This window comes from Ochotona curzoniae, unplaced genomic scaffold, assembly GCF_017591425.1.
Source record: "Ochotona curzoniae isolate NIBS_2020 unplaced genomic scaffold, NIBS_Ocur_1.0 scaffold_4701, whole genome shotgun sequence".
NCBI lineage: Eukaryota > Metazoa > Chordata > Mammalia > Lagomorpha > Ochotonidae > Ochotona > Ochotona curzoniae.
This window is the reverse complement of record NW_024467122.1, coordinates 4,620,759-4,635,360: the sequence shown is the minus strand read 5'-3', so window position 1 is coordinate 4,635,360 and position 14,602 is coordinate 4,620,759.

Below are 14,602 nucleotides of genomic sequence, written 5' to 3'. Positions count from 1 at the left end.
AGCGCTTTAAACTGTTGGGGTGGACCCCTCGCAGGCCAGCCAGAGGGAGGGTCTGCGCCCCGCCTTACCTAGGACCAGGGGGGCTCCAGGCCTGCCCCAGAAAAACAGTCAGCTTTGTTTTCTAGCTGGCTGGTCCCTCTTCCGCAAGGCTTTGCCCTGAGATCCCACAGGAGCGAGGCCCCGTCGCCCCGGGGTTCGCATGCACTTCCCACTGGCCAGCCAGTTAGGGAGGGGCGGTGGAGCCTTCCCGGGGCGCGGGAGTGTTCTAACTTGGGGAGAAGCATAGTCGTAACTGCTGAGAGGTACTGGGAGCTTAGAGGCCGTTTCCGAGAGGCCCTGGGGCCCACTGAGGCAGCTGCAGTGGGCAACAGGAACAAAGGCAGAAACCGACCTGCGTGGACCTGCAGGGCCACGGTTAGACGTTCTGCACTTCACTGGCCTCCCTCTCGCCCTCCCTCTCGCCCTCCCTCCTGCACTCCTTCCTCTTGTCACATTTGGGGTTTCTGTCTTTTTTTTTTTTCTTTGCTCTCCCAAACCAAATAATGCCTGGAGATGAAAAATGATTTTATTGCTATTACACTTCCTACCGCAAGATGCAGTGCAAGGCGGCAGAGTCTGTATTACAACTATGTCACAATGTCTCACTGATGCAAAACATGTAGCCAGAGGGTGTTGCTAATGACTCCTGGATTACAGTGAGGCTGAGACTGGGAAAAGGAAAAGACACAGGACAGGGAGGAAGGCAGGAGGGAGTTCCATCAGAGAGGGTTAGCAACGTGAGCATTCAGCAGGACTACATCGAACCAGGGCGTTTCCAGATGTATACGTTCTCTCCTTGTTTCAGAGCGTGAACTAGAAACCATTCTCCACTAAAGCATCACACAGGCTTTTTTTTTCTTTTTGGTATGTTAATAACTATTAATTATGTTCTCAGGCAGTTAAGTGAAGGAATCTCTTTTGACTAGAACCAAACTTTGGAAAACTCAGTAGCACAGGACAGACTTTCGCTGGAGCCGAGGCCGGGTGAAGGGACGTGGGGGCCGGGGACTCGCCCAGGGGTGTGCGAGTGACCCGGCGTCTGACACAGGCTCACCGCCCCGGCCCGGCTCCTGCCCTGAGATGGACAAACGCCTGGGGCGGCCTGCGTGGCTCCGGGACGTCGGTGAGGCTGTGGCAGAGCCCTCGAGGCGCCAGTGGTCGCCCGGCTTCGGCCAAAGGGTCCCTCGGGGCTCCGAACTGCCCGGCGCCCTCCCCCGGGAGCAGATCTAAGTAGGGAGGCGGGAGGCGGGGAGGTTCCTACCGTCGTGGCCCGGGCCGGTCCCACCGCCCTGCAGTCCGCTTCGGCCCCGGGGCGCAGCGAAGAGGGCATTCCCTCGGGGCTGCGGCCCTTTGAACCCGGGGAGCCCTTGGCTCCCGCCCGGGCGTTCGGAGCTCGCTCGGGGCCGGGCTGCGGAGCCGAGTGTGGGTGGCGGGTGGGGTGGAAGGGGAGTGGGGGAGGCGACGGGGTGGGGGTGGAGGGACGGGGGCGGGAGCGGGCGTTAAGCTGGAAGCTTGGCTGTTTACCCAAACGATTTTCTTTTCAGGCCGGAGACGCCAATGAGACAAGATCAAACTCGGGTCCTGTGTGTGTGTGTGTGTGTGTGTGTGTGTGTGTGTGTGTGTGTGTGCGCGCGTTTCGCCTCCTCCCAGCGGGACTTTGTGAATGGGGGGCTTCGGGACGCCGGCCGGGAGGGGGAGGGCCGACCCGGACACCAGCCCTCCTCCCGGGGCTGGGAGCAGCCGGGCGCAGGGCGAGGGGTCTCCGCGCACTCAGAGTGCGCCTGGCGCGCACAGTGCTTGCTGGGCGGCGAGAGACCGAGTCGCGGGGACCCCGGCTGCGCAGGACGACGCGGGCGACCCAGGGTGTGTGTGCGGGAGGTAAAGCGGGGAGTGCCAGGAACCACATCCCCTGCATTCCGGCGCCTCCACGGCGAGGCCTTGCTCCTTACACCGCTGGCTCCTTCGCGACTGCCTAGCTCGGGATCTGTTAGCTGCAAATTAGGCCAAGGTTTTGGCCATTGCGCTCCAACCCAGGCCGCGTGACGCCTGCGCCTGGGTCCCTCTCCTCACCGCAAAACGGTTAAAAACAGAGAGGGAAGGGCCGTGTTCACTGACAAGCCATTCGTCATGTTTGAAGGGGTCCAGAGCCAAGCACACCCCTCACTCTGCCCGAGGGACGGGTCTACGAGTGTACGTGGTGGCGCCCAGCAGGTGACGGTCGGTCGGACGTGGCTCGCGTAGCTGCTCCAGGGGCCAGCCGCGTTAATGAGAACGAGAGAGGAGAGAAGGCAAGGCAGGGTGATACGTCTTTATTAAGGTCACAGGAGCGAACCCTGGTTACGCGGGCGATGGCCCACTCCTTGGCTCAGCCTCGGCGGACTTGGTTCTAGGATCCCTGAAAAAACAAAGGTGTCATCCTGACACTTGTACCCCTCGCCCCCAGGCCCCCCGCTGCTCCTCCTGCCCAGCCTGCCCTCCCCAGACACTCGCTTCCTGAAGTATTCCATTTTAAAATTATTTTTAGAACATGAACCAGGATATTCTCATTACAGCATCATCACCCTCGCTCTCCCCCTCCCCCAGGGCCGACCTGCAGGGCACCTTAGGGACCTGCCAGTACTTGCTACCTGACTCTGTGTCATCTGCTGTGGTGGCGGAGATCCGGACAAACAGCCCAAGGGAGGGGCTTGGAGGGGCTTGGACTAGCTTGCGGTGGGGGTCCATGGGGGAGGCAGCCTGGGAGCTCAGTGGCTGGAGGGGTACAGGTAGGTGATGGTGGAAAAGTGCTTTGTGTACTGGTAACTGTAAGATCAAAGTGTGCGTGCAGAAGAGACCAAGGGGGCAGATCGAGTGTGCCACTAACTATTAAGAAAATAATAAGTTTATTGAGTGCATACTATGTGTCAGTCACACCTCCAAGAGCCAGTAAACTGAAGGACAGACCATCATGGGACAGGTCATGCCGCAGGTGCAGGCAAGGAAGGGAAAGTTGCTGAAGATGGAATTGCATGACTTGGTGTGGTAGTGGGGGAGGCAGGGGTGGTCTGCAAGGTTTCTGCAACTCAACACAGCAGCCCCCAGCAAGATGGGAGGCACACAGTGCTGGACACAGCCCCACTCCCACTGCCCCCCTCCCCCAGATGGTCACCCTGGTTGGACCCCAGGGCTCTGGCCTGAGCAAGCAGAAGTCAACAGATCCTGCTCAGGTTCCCTCTTGTTGCGGTTGGAATCTGGAGAGGAAAGTGTACAGTGCCATCAAGGCCTCTGGGGTGGCGCCGTGGGGAAGCCCGGGCAGGTGGGCAGGAGCCTCAGGCACACTGCGGGCAGGCCTGTCTCCGCCCCGCCTCATACACTCCGCCTGCTTCAGCCTGCACTCAATGCTTGGTGCGAACCAGGGTGGGAGCCAGGCATGCAAGCTGCTCTGCTCTCCCCTCCACACGGGGCCTGGGACCTCCAGGTTCAGTTGCTTGTGAGCTGCAGTTTTTCTCTATTCTCTGCATCACTCCCATCCACTAAAGCAGGCCAGCTGGGACTTACCAGTGCCCCAGGTGCCCCGGGTGCCCCGAGTGGAAGGAAAAAAAGCAGGCCCTGCGTTCTGTCTGCAGACAAAAGGCCCTCTGGGCCACGGCACCTCTGCAGCTTCACCTAGCAGAGGACGCAGCAGCAGGTGGAAGCATCCATGGCAGGGTGGCAGAGAGCAGAGAACCTTAATTAAGATCAGGAATTGAACATCTTGGACCGGACCCTGGGCCTGGGCATTTCCTCCAGAAATGTAGTCTGCCGGCAGGACTCCCAGCCAGAGCACCCATTCAGGGAGCACTCCTCCACAGAGTGTTCTTCCTCCCTCACAGCAAGTCACCTGCAGCTAGGAAATGCTGCTCTCCAAATCCATCTTGAGCTGAAAAAAATGACTGGCTTGCTTCTCTCTATTAGACCACAGGTTTTAACATAAAAAATCTTTAAACTCTGGGTGTGCACTGTGTTTGGAACTCAAAGGCTCCAGGCTCCTCACCCTGGCTCCCTGCTGCACCTGGAGAGCCAGTCCCAGCAAACAGAAATACTGCCATTGCAGTATTCCAGCTAACAACTGCAAAGCGAGAAACAGCCTCGGCTTGAGAATATTGATAGATGACAGTAGCGATATTCACAATCGATCCTTTAACAGACAGACGTCATAAATCACGTTCAATGTCCTGACAGCACAGTACTTCACTTAATAATATAATTAAGATTAAAACTTAAGAGGCATTGGAGGCAGTGGGTATTGATAGCTTTAAAAATTACATTCTGGATATAATGATGGATGCAAAAGGAACATAGAAAAACCATCCTCTTCCCAAAAGGTGAGCTATTTAGGGAAGTGTCTCCCAGGTCCTTTGGTCCTGTCCCCTCACCAGTAAATTCTAGCCTTGGGTGGGTGTGCACAGAAAGGAGTTTGGCTCTGACTTAGAACCACACGGAGAACAGTGGATACATGGCTGGACTTGGATGAGAATCTTTGGTATAGGACTCCTTTACAAATTTACCCCTCCAGCCTTGAGTGTAAACATACTCTATACACACACACACACACACATACACACACACACACACACACACACACACACTCCGGAGACACTGAATGTAAGGCTTTGTTCCTTCTACACAATTAAGTTTCTTAACAAAGCTTGCCAAAATGACACATAAATAATGGGACATACACGGGTAGCCAGATCACCTCATCTGTTCTACATCACCAGGTTGCTTTCCAGGTAGAGCCGGGGCTTCAGGATAAAACCCCAAACTTGACCTGGATCATAAAACCCAAGAGGCAGGGTCCTATGGAGGGCTGACCGGCTGCTATGCAGTTGAAATTATTTTAAGGAGTGGGATATTAGTTAAATCAATCGGAGCTGACAAATGGGAAAAAACGTAGTCAGTGGTAATTTACAACTTTGTTGGTAGTTAAAAATCACCTGCCTTGTAACAGTAATTAAGAATGCTCACAAAAGAGTGATTTGGAAACCCCCTCCCATTCTTTTTATTTTATTCTGTCTCTTATGGAAGGAAGGGAAGAGAGGCAGGAAGCAAATGAGTGATCTGTAGGAACAGGAAAAGCATGGAGTCACTGGTGGGAAGAACAAAACGGGAAAATATAAAAGGGGGAAGAAAGATTAACCCCATGGGAGGCCATCAGGAAATAAAGAAAATACGGGAGCAGGGGTGGTAAACCAGAAAATGAATTCCAGAGTCACACCCCAAGAGCAGGTTGGCTCAAGGTGGAATTTCAAATGGCTCAGAGAACTGTATTACTAACATATCTTGAGAATAGCTCTGCTGGGCAGAGCTCAGGGCATTGTCTGTGTTGTTGCTCTTAACAATGTATTCTTTACAGCCCAGGAGCAGAAGTGTGCAGGCTCTTTCCCAAATTCCATCCCTGGAGACCCCCTGGCGTTCACATTGCTGGTGTTAACTCCCCCCTCTTGGTCACAGACCATCCACGCCCCCTCGCAACCTCCTCCTATCCCAAACCTCATCCCACATGGACTGTACATTGTCTCAGTCCTACCTGAACAACACCAACATAATGACTTGTTGCAAAACTATCAATCATTTCAGCATCTGAGTTTGAAAAATCATTCTTAGTGAACCAAGTTGCTGTGAAAGAGCCACAGATCTCCCCAAGCTGCTGTTTTTAGAGCAGCAGCTGCTACTTCCTGGACTTCCGTTTGTTGCACGGGGGTATTTTTTTAGGTTGGTAAAATGAATGGAAGGGATGCCAAACTTTTGCTTGTCTGATAAGCTCTAGTGCTGTGTGTTTGTTTGTTTGTTTTTGCTTGTTTGTACTTATTTATTTTTCTCATTGAGTCCAAGGTTGGGTCTACAAAAGGTAGCTAGAGATTGAGATGTATTGGCTTCTGAATGAAAAGATTCATTTGGTAAAGAAGGTTAACTCAAAGTTGCACACCATGACTGGCTTCCACGAATGCCTCTGTCCTCAAATCAGCACAAAAGCAGGTCAAAGAAATCTGAAAAACACAGAGATGGGGACGCACAAACACACTCCCCACTTCAGCTACAAATGAGCTCTCTCCTTTCTGCGTTGCAAAGCTTCAGCTTCTTTTCCGGTGGCAGAGACAATCCACTCCCATCCCCGTTTTGTCATTTTGTATCTTTTACTTTTGGGGGATTAAAGAGGGAGGGAGAAAGGGCCTGGGAAGAAATGAACTGCCTCACAGAGAGCAGAGAAGTTTGTGAAGGAGCCAGAGGAAAGGTGAAGGGAGGAGAAGATGGAAGGCGCTCTTTGATAAGTATAGGCAAACTAGTTGGAAATTGATGAAATGGGTTTTTTAGCTGTTAGAGTCCACAGTCAGAAACTGGCAGAATATGAGGCTACCAGGAGACAGTGAATGTGCCAGGGATGATGGGAGGGGAGCAGAGAAACAGCAGCCCTGGCCGAGCAGGGCCCAGGCTATGGAGATGCTAATGAGGGAAAATTAACCTATGGGTTGGGTTTGTGAAATGTGCCTCTGCTGAACGTCTGACCTGGGGGCTGCCAGCAGCTTCCCCTATCACCCTCGAGAGGAGATAATGGCTCTGACACTCACCAGCCTTGGTGCAAACCTGTCCTAAACCCCCGCCGTGGACAAGAGAGAGCAACCGGCAGGTCCTCTCTCAGAGAAGAGAAACAAACAGGAAGACACCTGAACACCAAGTAGGCAGAGCAAGCGGACTTGGGGCCCCGGGCTGCCAGGCTGCTGGGCTTAGCTCCTGAGCCGGGCAGTGAGGCGCCAAGCCTGGGAAATCCGACCTCTCTGCTAACCGGGCCACAGTCGGACAGCCCAAGCACTGCAGCCTCGTGGTCACTGGGCCACAGGACTGTGGCTTACTTAGCTGGGAAGATGGATTGCCAGCGTGGCGATAAGGGACAGAGAGAAGTTGAAGAGGACAGGCACGAAAACAAACAAAATGGAAATTCTGGAAGTGATTCCCATAACACACACACATAGCCCCCCAAAAACAAAAACAAAAACAAACAAAAAACCTCATCACACAGAGAGACACACTGGGATGTTATTAAACAAACAAGTCAACAACCAGAGGCACATCAAACCCCCACTGGCCCCTGCTGACACGGAGAAGGGATGTGGGCCGGTTGTGGGGTTCTGACAGCGGCTTTTCCGGCCTCCACTGCTGTGGGTGCAAACACCCCCACAGCCCGCAGCCGCCGGTGGAGGAGGGCTGGGGCAGAACAGCGGGAGAGGGAGGCCTGCGTGTTGGAGGAGGAGGAGGAGGAGGAGGAGGACGGGGTCGTGTTTCCAAGCAGAGACATCAGCAAACCGCAATCTTAGTGACAGTGACAGCGCAAAATTATGTTTAATGTTGAAAAGGGGAAAGGGGAAATATAAAATTAGCACAGAGAAAATGCTTCCCAGACCTTCGTCACAATTAGGGCAGAGCATCTGGAGGGGCACCACGGCGGGGTCCGCAGTGGGGAGGCGGTGACCTGACAGAACCACAGTCCCCGGGGGTGCAGAGGAGGCGAGGGACCCTGCTAGCTCCCTGGGGCACTCCTGCCCCAAGGGCAAAAGGAGGCTCTGGAGACACCCCTGACGTCCCGCCCCACTCCTCCTCTGGACGACATGGGATGTTCTGTGTTACCCGCCTGGCGTGGCAGGGACAGCGGCTCTTCGCCCTGCCTGCTCGGTCGCAAAGCCATGGGGCTTTTTAATTAGCAGAGGCTGCTGCACAGGCCGGCGGGGCTCGGGAGATGGAAATGGGGGATGGGGCGATGCTCAGCCCCAGCCCCCTCCCCCCTCCTGGGGGAGCCGCGGGAGCTGGAGGGAGAAGATGCTGCGGGGTAGTAAGAATTATTTAATAAATTAGCAGCCCCGCTATGGAACTTGTTATCAGCCCTGCCTCCACCGGCCGCACAGGTGCAAGCAAGCCAAGCGGACCCCACCCCACCCCACCCCACCTCCCTCTGTCGAGGTCTGCGGGTCTCCACGGGCGCCCCTCCATCCCCCAGGCAGGGCCTAGGGCAGGCGGCAGGCGGCAGCCGGAAGGCGGCCAAGGAGCTGGGAACATAGCAGCTCGGAGGACGAAGCATTTTCTGTTCAGTGCGGGAGATTATTCGCTAAAGTGCTTATTTAGAGAGATGGAGGAGAGGGAGAGTGGGAGGGGGAGATGGGGGGGGGATAGAGGTATCCCATTTCTGTTGTGGTTGTAAAGAATATAATTTTGTCTTTGTCTGTAAACCACTGCATTACTGGGGCTTATTCAGCTCCATGGTTTCTGAGTGTCAGGCAAGGGGGTGGGAGAAACAGAGTAGTGAACGGAAAATTCATTTTCCAATAATAAACATTAAAATAAATTCATTTTAAACTAATGAAAGCAGACAGCTAAAAGCAGGAGATGAGGCGAGGCGCAAGAGGCGGCACACAGAAGACAGTCTGATGATTTGAAGTGGGATCTTCTCTGAAGGACGGGGGGAGGGGTGGAAGAAAGTTGGGGCAACCGTCTTTCCTCTGGGGCAGCTCTCTAGTTTTAGAGAAAGCAGCTGTACCTAGGGGTTATAGCTTTATACTTTGATTTTAGCAACAAGTATCAGAAGATCTGAACTAATTGATTGCCGAATTCCCTGGCTCTTCTCCAAAGAGCAATATAGGTTTAATTGTATGTTGCTTAAAACTCCATTTCTCCAACAATATGAAACACGTAATAAAAGTCATAAACCATATCGGAAATTTTCTCTCCACAAGCATAAATACTCAACTGACACTTGAAAGTCTTAGCTAATACTCCTAATGGGTTAAAGGGGAGAAAAAGGCATTCGAGAGAAGAAGCCGCATAGTAAAAGCTAAACTGCTAATCTATTTTAACAGATTCGAAGAAGCTTGCGGTCGCGGGTGGGTGTTCCACAAACGAGACCAGACAGCAGGCACCTGACTCGCCCCAAGGCTGCCCGACTGCAACATCGCACTGCCAGCCAGAAGCCAAGCTCAGCCTCTGCAAAGCACGCGGGACATTCCCCACGCGAGAGACAGACCCGCGAGTGGCAAAGTGGCAGCTGAACTGTGTGGCCCGGGAGCTCTTGGGCCTAGGAACCAGGCAATAATCCCTCGGAGACCTCCAGAGGGAGACCCCAGCGAGGCTGGGGGTGGGGGGAGAGAGAGAGAGAGAGAGAGAGAGAGAGAGAGAGAGAGAGAGAGAGAGAGAGAGAGGGGGGGCGGGTGCTTAGAGTCACCACGGGAGCGCTCCAAAGCGGTGTGGCCCAAGCCCCTCACTGCCCCCTCCCAAGCGGCGCCCACTGCCCGCATTGTCCGCAACCCAGCGGCCGCTCGCAGCTCCAAGCCCAGCCCGGGCGCCCTGGTGGTCGGTGGCATCGCAGAGCCGGGAACAGTACCAGCCACACATGCCATTTGGTCGGGGATCAAACGCGGCAGCTAAGTTCGCGGTCGCTATGGAGCCGGCGGCTGCGCGCGTCGTGGGCCGTGCCCTGGCGTAGCCACGCGGACCGGCTGCGGACGGAGATCCGAGATCCGTAAAACTCCACGTGAGCCGCCCCCTCCTCCCGCCGCCCGCGCCGCCCCTGACACCGCAGTGCTGAAGCCGGCCCGGAGGTCCCCAAGGTCTCCGAGCGTGACAGTACTCAGCATAGCGGGTAGATGGCACAATTTTCTAACATTTAGAGAGAGGAACCCACGCTGGGAGCAATAAGTCCATTTAAAAGCCCTTTATTTAAGGGGAACAAAGATAACTGACAAGCGAAGTACAGAGACATCTCAATGAAATTTCCAAAGAAGAAAGAGAAATCAGAGGCCGAAGCAAATGCGAACTGGGCTTGATGGAACAGACCAGTGCGTCCCTCGGTCCCCCTCCTCCTTTTTTCAGGAAAGAGAAAGATAAAAGACCCAAAGAAAGAGGTGGTGGGTGTTAGCCATCGCAGCCTGAACCAAATCCACAAAAACTTTAAAATGGTCGGGTGGGTTCTGGCGGAGACAGGTGCGGGGAGGAGCTGCGTCTGATGGGGGGGGGGGGGAAGACTTTGAATGCTGTGACCCGAGCTTCTCTGCAGAGGCTCCCCACAACTGCCTCAGGGGTGGCTTGGCAAGCGGGGAGCGGGCCTGAAAAGGACCAACACGAGACGCAAACTCCCCATCCCGGGTCTGGACACCCATAAGTTCCCGCCTACCGCCCCAGGACCTGGGCAGCAGAGCCGCTGTGCCCCCAGGAAGGCGCTCCGGCCTGCGCTTGAAGCCGGCCGGGATCCCAAGCCCTGAGGTTTTGGTGGAGCTGGGACACTGCTGCGCCTGCTCTTGGAGAACCAGGGACAAATGTCCCATCCACCAAGCCCAGGATTATGCCAGGACGCCCACCCAAGCCATGGCAAGCCAGGCCGGCCCGCGTCTCCGCGTGCGCTCCTGCACACCTCTTCTCGCAGGCGGAGATGAAAGACACACGGGAAGGAGTGAGAGGCCAAGAGATGGGCGAGGCAGTCCCTCTGGTCCTCCCGGCCCAGCGCTGGCCCCGGACGACCCCGGCCCACCCGCCTGGCAGCGGGAAGGGGCGCGGCACTAGCGCCCGCGGGGGTCAACTGATTGTATTTGGGTGGGTGCTCGCGGACATATTTGCTGAGTAAACCTCCCTCGCTGTGCTGAAGGCGAATCCCCGTTGATAAATCCATCATTACCGTTCGGATTCAGGGAGGCAGCCGCGCCACTAAATTCATCTTACATTTGTAGCGCTTTAATAGACATTTATTAAATGCTTTTAGAGAGAGGCATGGGGCGCGTGATTACATCCTAGTTATAGACAGAACATAAAGACCCACGTTAACACCCATTTGCAGGAAGGAAGGAAGAGGTGGGGAGGGGTTGGGAAGGCCGAGAGATGAAGCAGGGAGGCAAGGAGTGCCTGGGCGGGCGGGGGCACTGAGCTTGGGCGTTGTTAGCAGGGGCTGCCTGGGGGTGGTGGGGGCGGGGAGAGCCGCGGCCAGTCTCCGGCTGGCGAGCGCGCGGAAGAGCCCGCTCTGCTCGGTCCAGTGCAGGGCTCGCCTTCTCTCGGCCAGGGCACCAGGGACACCGCAGCTGTCTCCACCAACCTTGCAGCCCCATCTCCCAGTCCCTTCCTATTTCAGGCCGCTCCCACTGTGTCATTATCATCATCACTATCGTTAGAGTAGCCAAAAAAGAGAGGCACCCCAAGAACCCCTTTCTACCCCCTTTCCATCCCAAGCCACAGAGCCACAAGGCTGCCCAGTCCCCATCAGCACAGAGCAGACACCAGACAGCCTGCCCCAGCCGGCTCTGGAAGCTACAGAACCTGACAGGCCGTGCTGGACCATTCCTGCTCTGCCGGGCACCTGACCCTTGCGCCTCTCTGAAGTAAGTGGACTCTTGCCCAGGACTTGCCCCCACGACCTCCTCCTGCAGAGGCAGGCCAGCAGAAACACCTGCCTTTGTGGGGGTGGGGGGTTAATGCCTTTCCCAACACCCCAGGGACCACCAAAAGGTCCAGACTCCCCGTGGCTCTGCCAGCTCTGTGTCCCCTCTCAGCCAGCCTCTTTCCCCTGGGGACACCGCCATCGACCAGGGCTGGGACCCAGCAGCAGCCAGTAGGACCTGGACCCTCCCTGGCTCTTAGTAAGGAACACTTGCGCTATCTCAAAGTTGCTGTAAGAAAATAAATACAAGTGACATTGTACTGGGCCAAAGCTCATTAGTTCGTTGTCCAGGCCTAATAAAGGAACAGAAGCGCAAATTATAGAGTTCAGCTCCAACACACGCTCTGTCAGCCGAGATCAGCGGACCGCGAGCCTGATTCCAATTGCTCCGAACTTGCAGTGCAGTTCGCCCGCCCCCCACCATCCCCAGCTCATAAGCAGGAGGTTGGGTGGAAAAATATAGTTCCAAAGGGGGTAATGATCAAGGTTTTCCTCTCGGAAGCCTGCGCCACCTCATTTCCCATCAGTAATCCCAATAAAATTAACGTCGCGGCTGCAATTGAAAAGAGAAGGCCCCCGACACTCCTGAAATAACACACTCTCCCCCAGCAAAAGGTAAAAAGCAAAACGGCCCTTTGTTTGGCTAATTAACACAGCCCCAACTCCGAAAGCAGATGTGTTTGCTTAGCTAATCACAAGCATGTTTCTTGCAAGAAACGTCACTTGTAGGGGGTCGCTGGAGGGGGTTAGTGCTGATGGAAGGGGACATCACCCCTGGCCCTGCCTCCGTGGTCTCTCACCCCGACTGAAAGTCAGTGTTCATGGAGGCGGCCCTCTCCTCACACCTTACCCTAGAGGCCCTGCAGACACACACTGCTGAGATCCACCCAAGACCAGACCTGCAAGACTGGGGGTGGCGAGAGGACAGAAACAGGAAAAGTTGTAATGACACAGATGCCGTATTAAAGGAGGCAGTTTTACAGTTCACTTTGAATAGGACGCTAACTTATTACAAGAGTGTTATCAGAGGCCGATAAGATTTATAACTCCGAGTCAGCTTTGCGTCTTAATGACAATGGATGCTCTGGGGAGGGGGGGTGTTCTGTATTAGTCAAGTCCCTTCCCCTTGCTTTTCTGCTCAGGTTCAGATGTGCCCAGGGGGGCACAGACCATGCCCTTTGGGTGGCCACATGAAGGACGCCCCCTTTTCCCTCTGCAAGACATAGGGGATCTTGTTGTAGGGTTAGCAACTGGCTCCGCTGTGTAAAGAACATGCTTGGGAGAGACGAGAGCAAGCCAGAGCGACAGCAAGCCGATAGAGAGAGAGCAACCAGAAAGACCTGTGGGTGGAGGTGGGGTGGAGTTGGGCATCTCTGGTCCAGGCGTCACAGTCACCCATCTTCCCATTCCTCACACAAGATAGCTTTCCCCTAAACCAACACAGTAAGCAAACTTTAAAAAACTGGGGTCCTATTACAAACCAACGCCCAGCACTAACTGCTTTAAAATTACTGCATAATTAGATTTAGTTGAATTTCACCATTAATTAGGCAGCCGCGCTGCGGGGAGCCTTTGAAATCTGAGAAAATGGGAAAAATCATCTGAAGCACGTTTTTTAAACTTAACTTCAATAAATCTTGACGAGGCCTGGAATTCGGGCAGTACCTCGCTCCCCTCCCAGGCGGCTGAGAAAGACACGGGTCTCCGGGCCGGGGCCGGGGCTGGATGCCGAGGGCGAGTTCCCCGGCCCCAGTCGGCCGAGAGCCGGGCCCAGTCCTCGTCTGCCGCCCCTGCAGAGGCCCTCGCCAGCCCACCTCCTGCTCACACACAGCCCCGGGCTCCTCCGCCGCGCAGCCCACGGGGCTTGCACGGGTCTCCTGGGCCTACGGCCACCAGCCTGGGGCCGGCCCTCGGAGAGCGCTCGCCCCCACCCCACCCGGTCTGCAGACCCGAGCGGCAAGTCCGGCCCCCTTCCTCGCGGGGTCGGCAGCGCCCCCACCTCCTGCACTGGCCGGGGTCCGGAAGGGCTGGCTTTGCTCCCTACCCACTACCTACACCGCGCCAACACTTGGAGGTCGGAGGCGAACTCTGAGTCCTCTCGCTAGGTTTCGGGAATGGGGGAGAGGAGACCCACTCCAGGGGACCCAAGCTGGGCAGGGGGCGGGGGACCAGGGCAACGCGCGGTGCCAATCTCACCCCTTCCACTAGGGCTGCTTTAATTACAGAATCACCCGGGGCCGCGCTCCGGAGCGCAGGGTTTTCCGCCCGCAGACGCAGTGGCCTTCGGCACCCCTGCCCCACTCCCTCCCCTTTTTAGCCTTCTCGGTCACCAATGTGTTTCCCATTACCCGGCCCTGCCGAGCCTGGCAGCCGGCGCTAGCGGTGCGGTGGGAGACGCCATGTTGGCTGCGCTCAAGCACCGAGGCCACGGCGAGCACCCGGGCCACGCGAGCACCGGGCCACGCGAGCACCCGGGCCACGGCGAGCACCCCGGCCACGGCGAGCTCCGCTTCTCCCGCTCGGCCCCGGCCGCCGCCCCGCACCCCCGCTTCCCGCGCCGCCCGGGGCTGCAGCTCCGCGCGCCCGGCGCCCCGCACCGGCCCTAGGGCGCGCGCTTCCCGCCCCGGCTGCCCAGTCCCGGCCCGCCCGCCCGGAGCCGCTGCCCCCGGCGGCCCTGCGAGGGCTGCGCCGCGAGGCCCGGCAGGGCGAGCGCCAGGCGCGCGAACCCTCCTGCCCCGGCTGTGTGTGCCAGTGGCCCGCAGCGGCGGGCGCCTCTCTCTCTCTGCCTCTCGGCTCCCACTATTGTTGCCTTCCGCGTCTAACTGGGCTCTGTCACACCCCAGAGCGCCGAGGGGGAGGAGGGGAGCCGGGCTGGGAAAAGAAATCAAGCGAGCAGTGATCAGCTGGAAGGAGAAGGAGAGAGAGAGAGGGAGAAAAGCAGTGAGGAAAAAGAGACACTTAAAGGGAAAGAGTCGCCATGTTTAGCAGCTTTTTTTTTTTCTTTAAAGATCTCGTCAATTTCACACAGAACGCACTCCCTGGGTCCCAGCCCTCGCCTTTTGTCCAATTCAGTCGCAGCAAAGATCTTTTGTTCTAACTCAGCGTGAAAAGAAAAACTTTCTTTAAATGCAATAAACT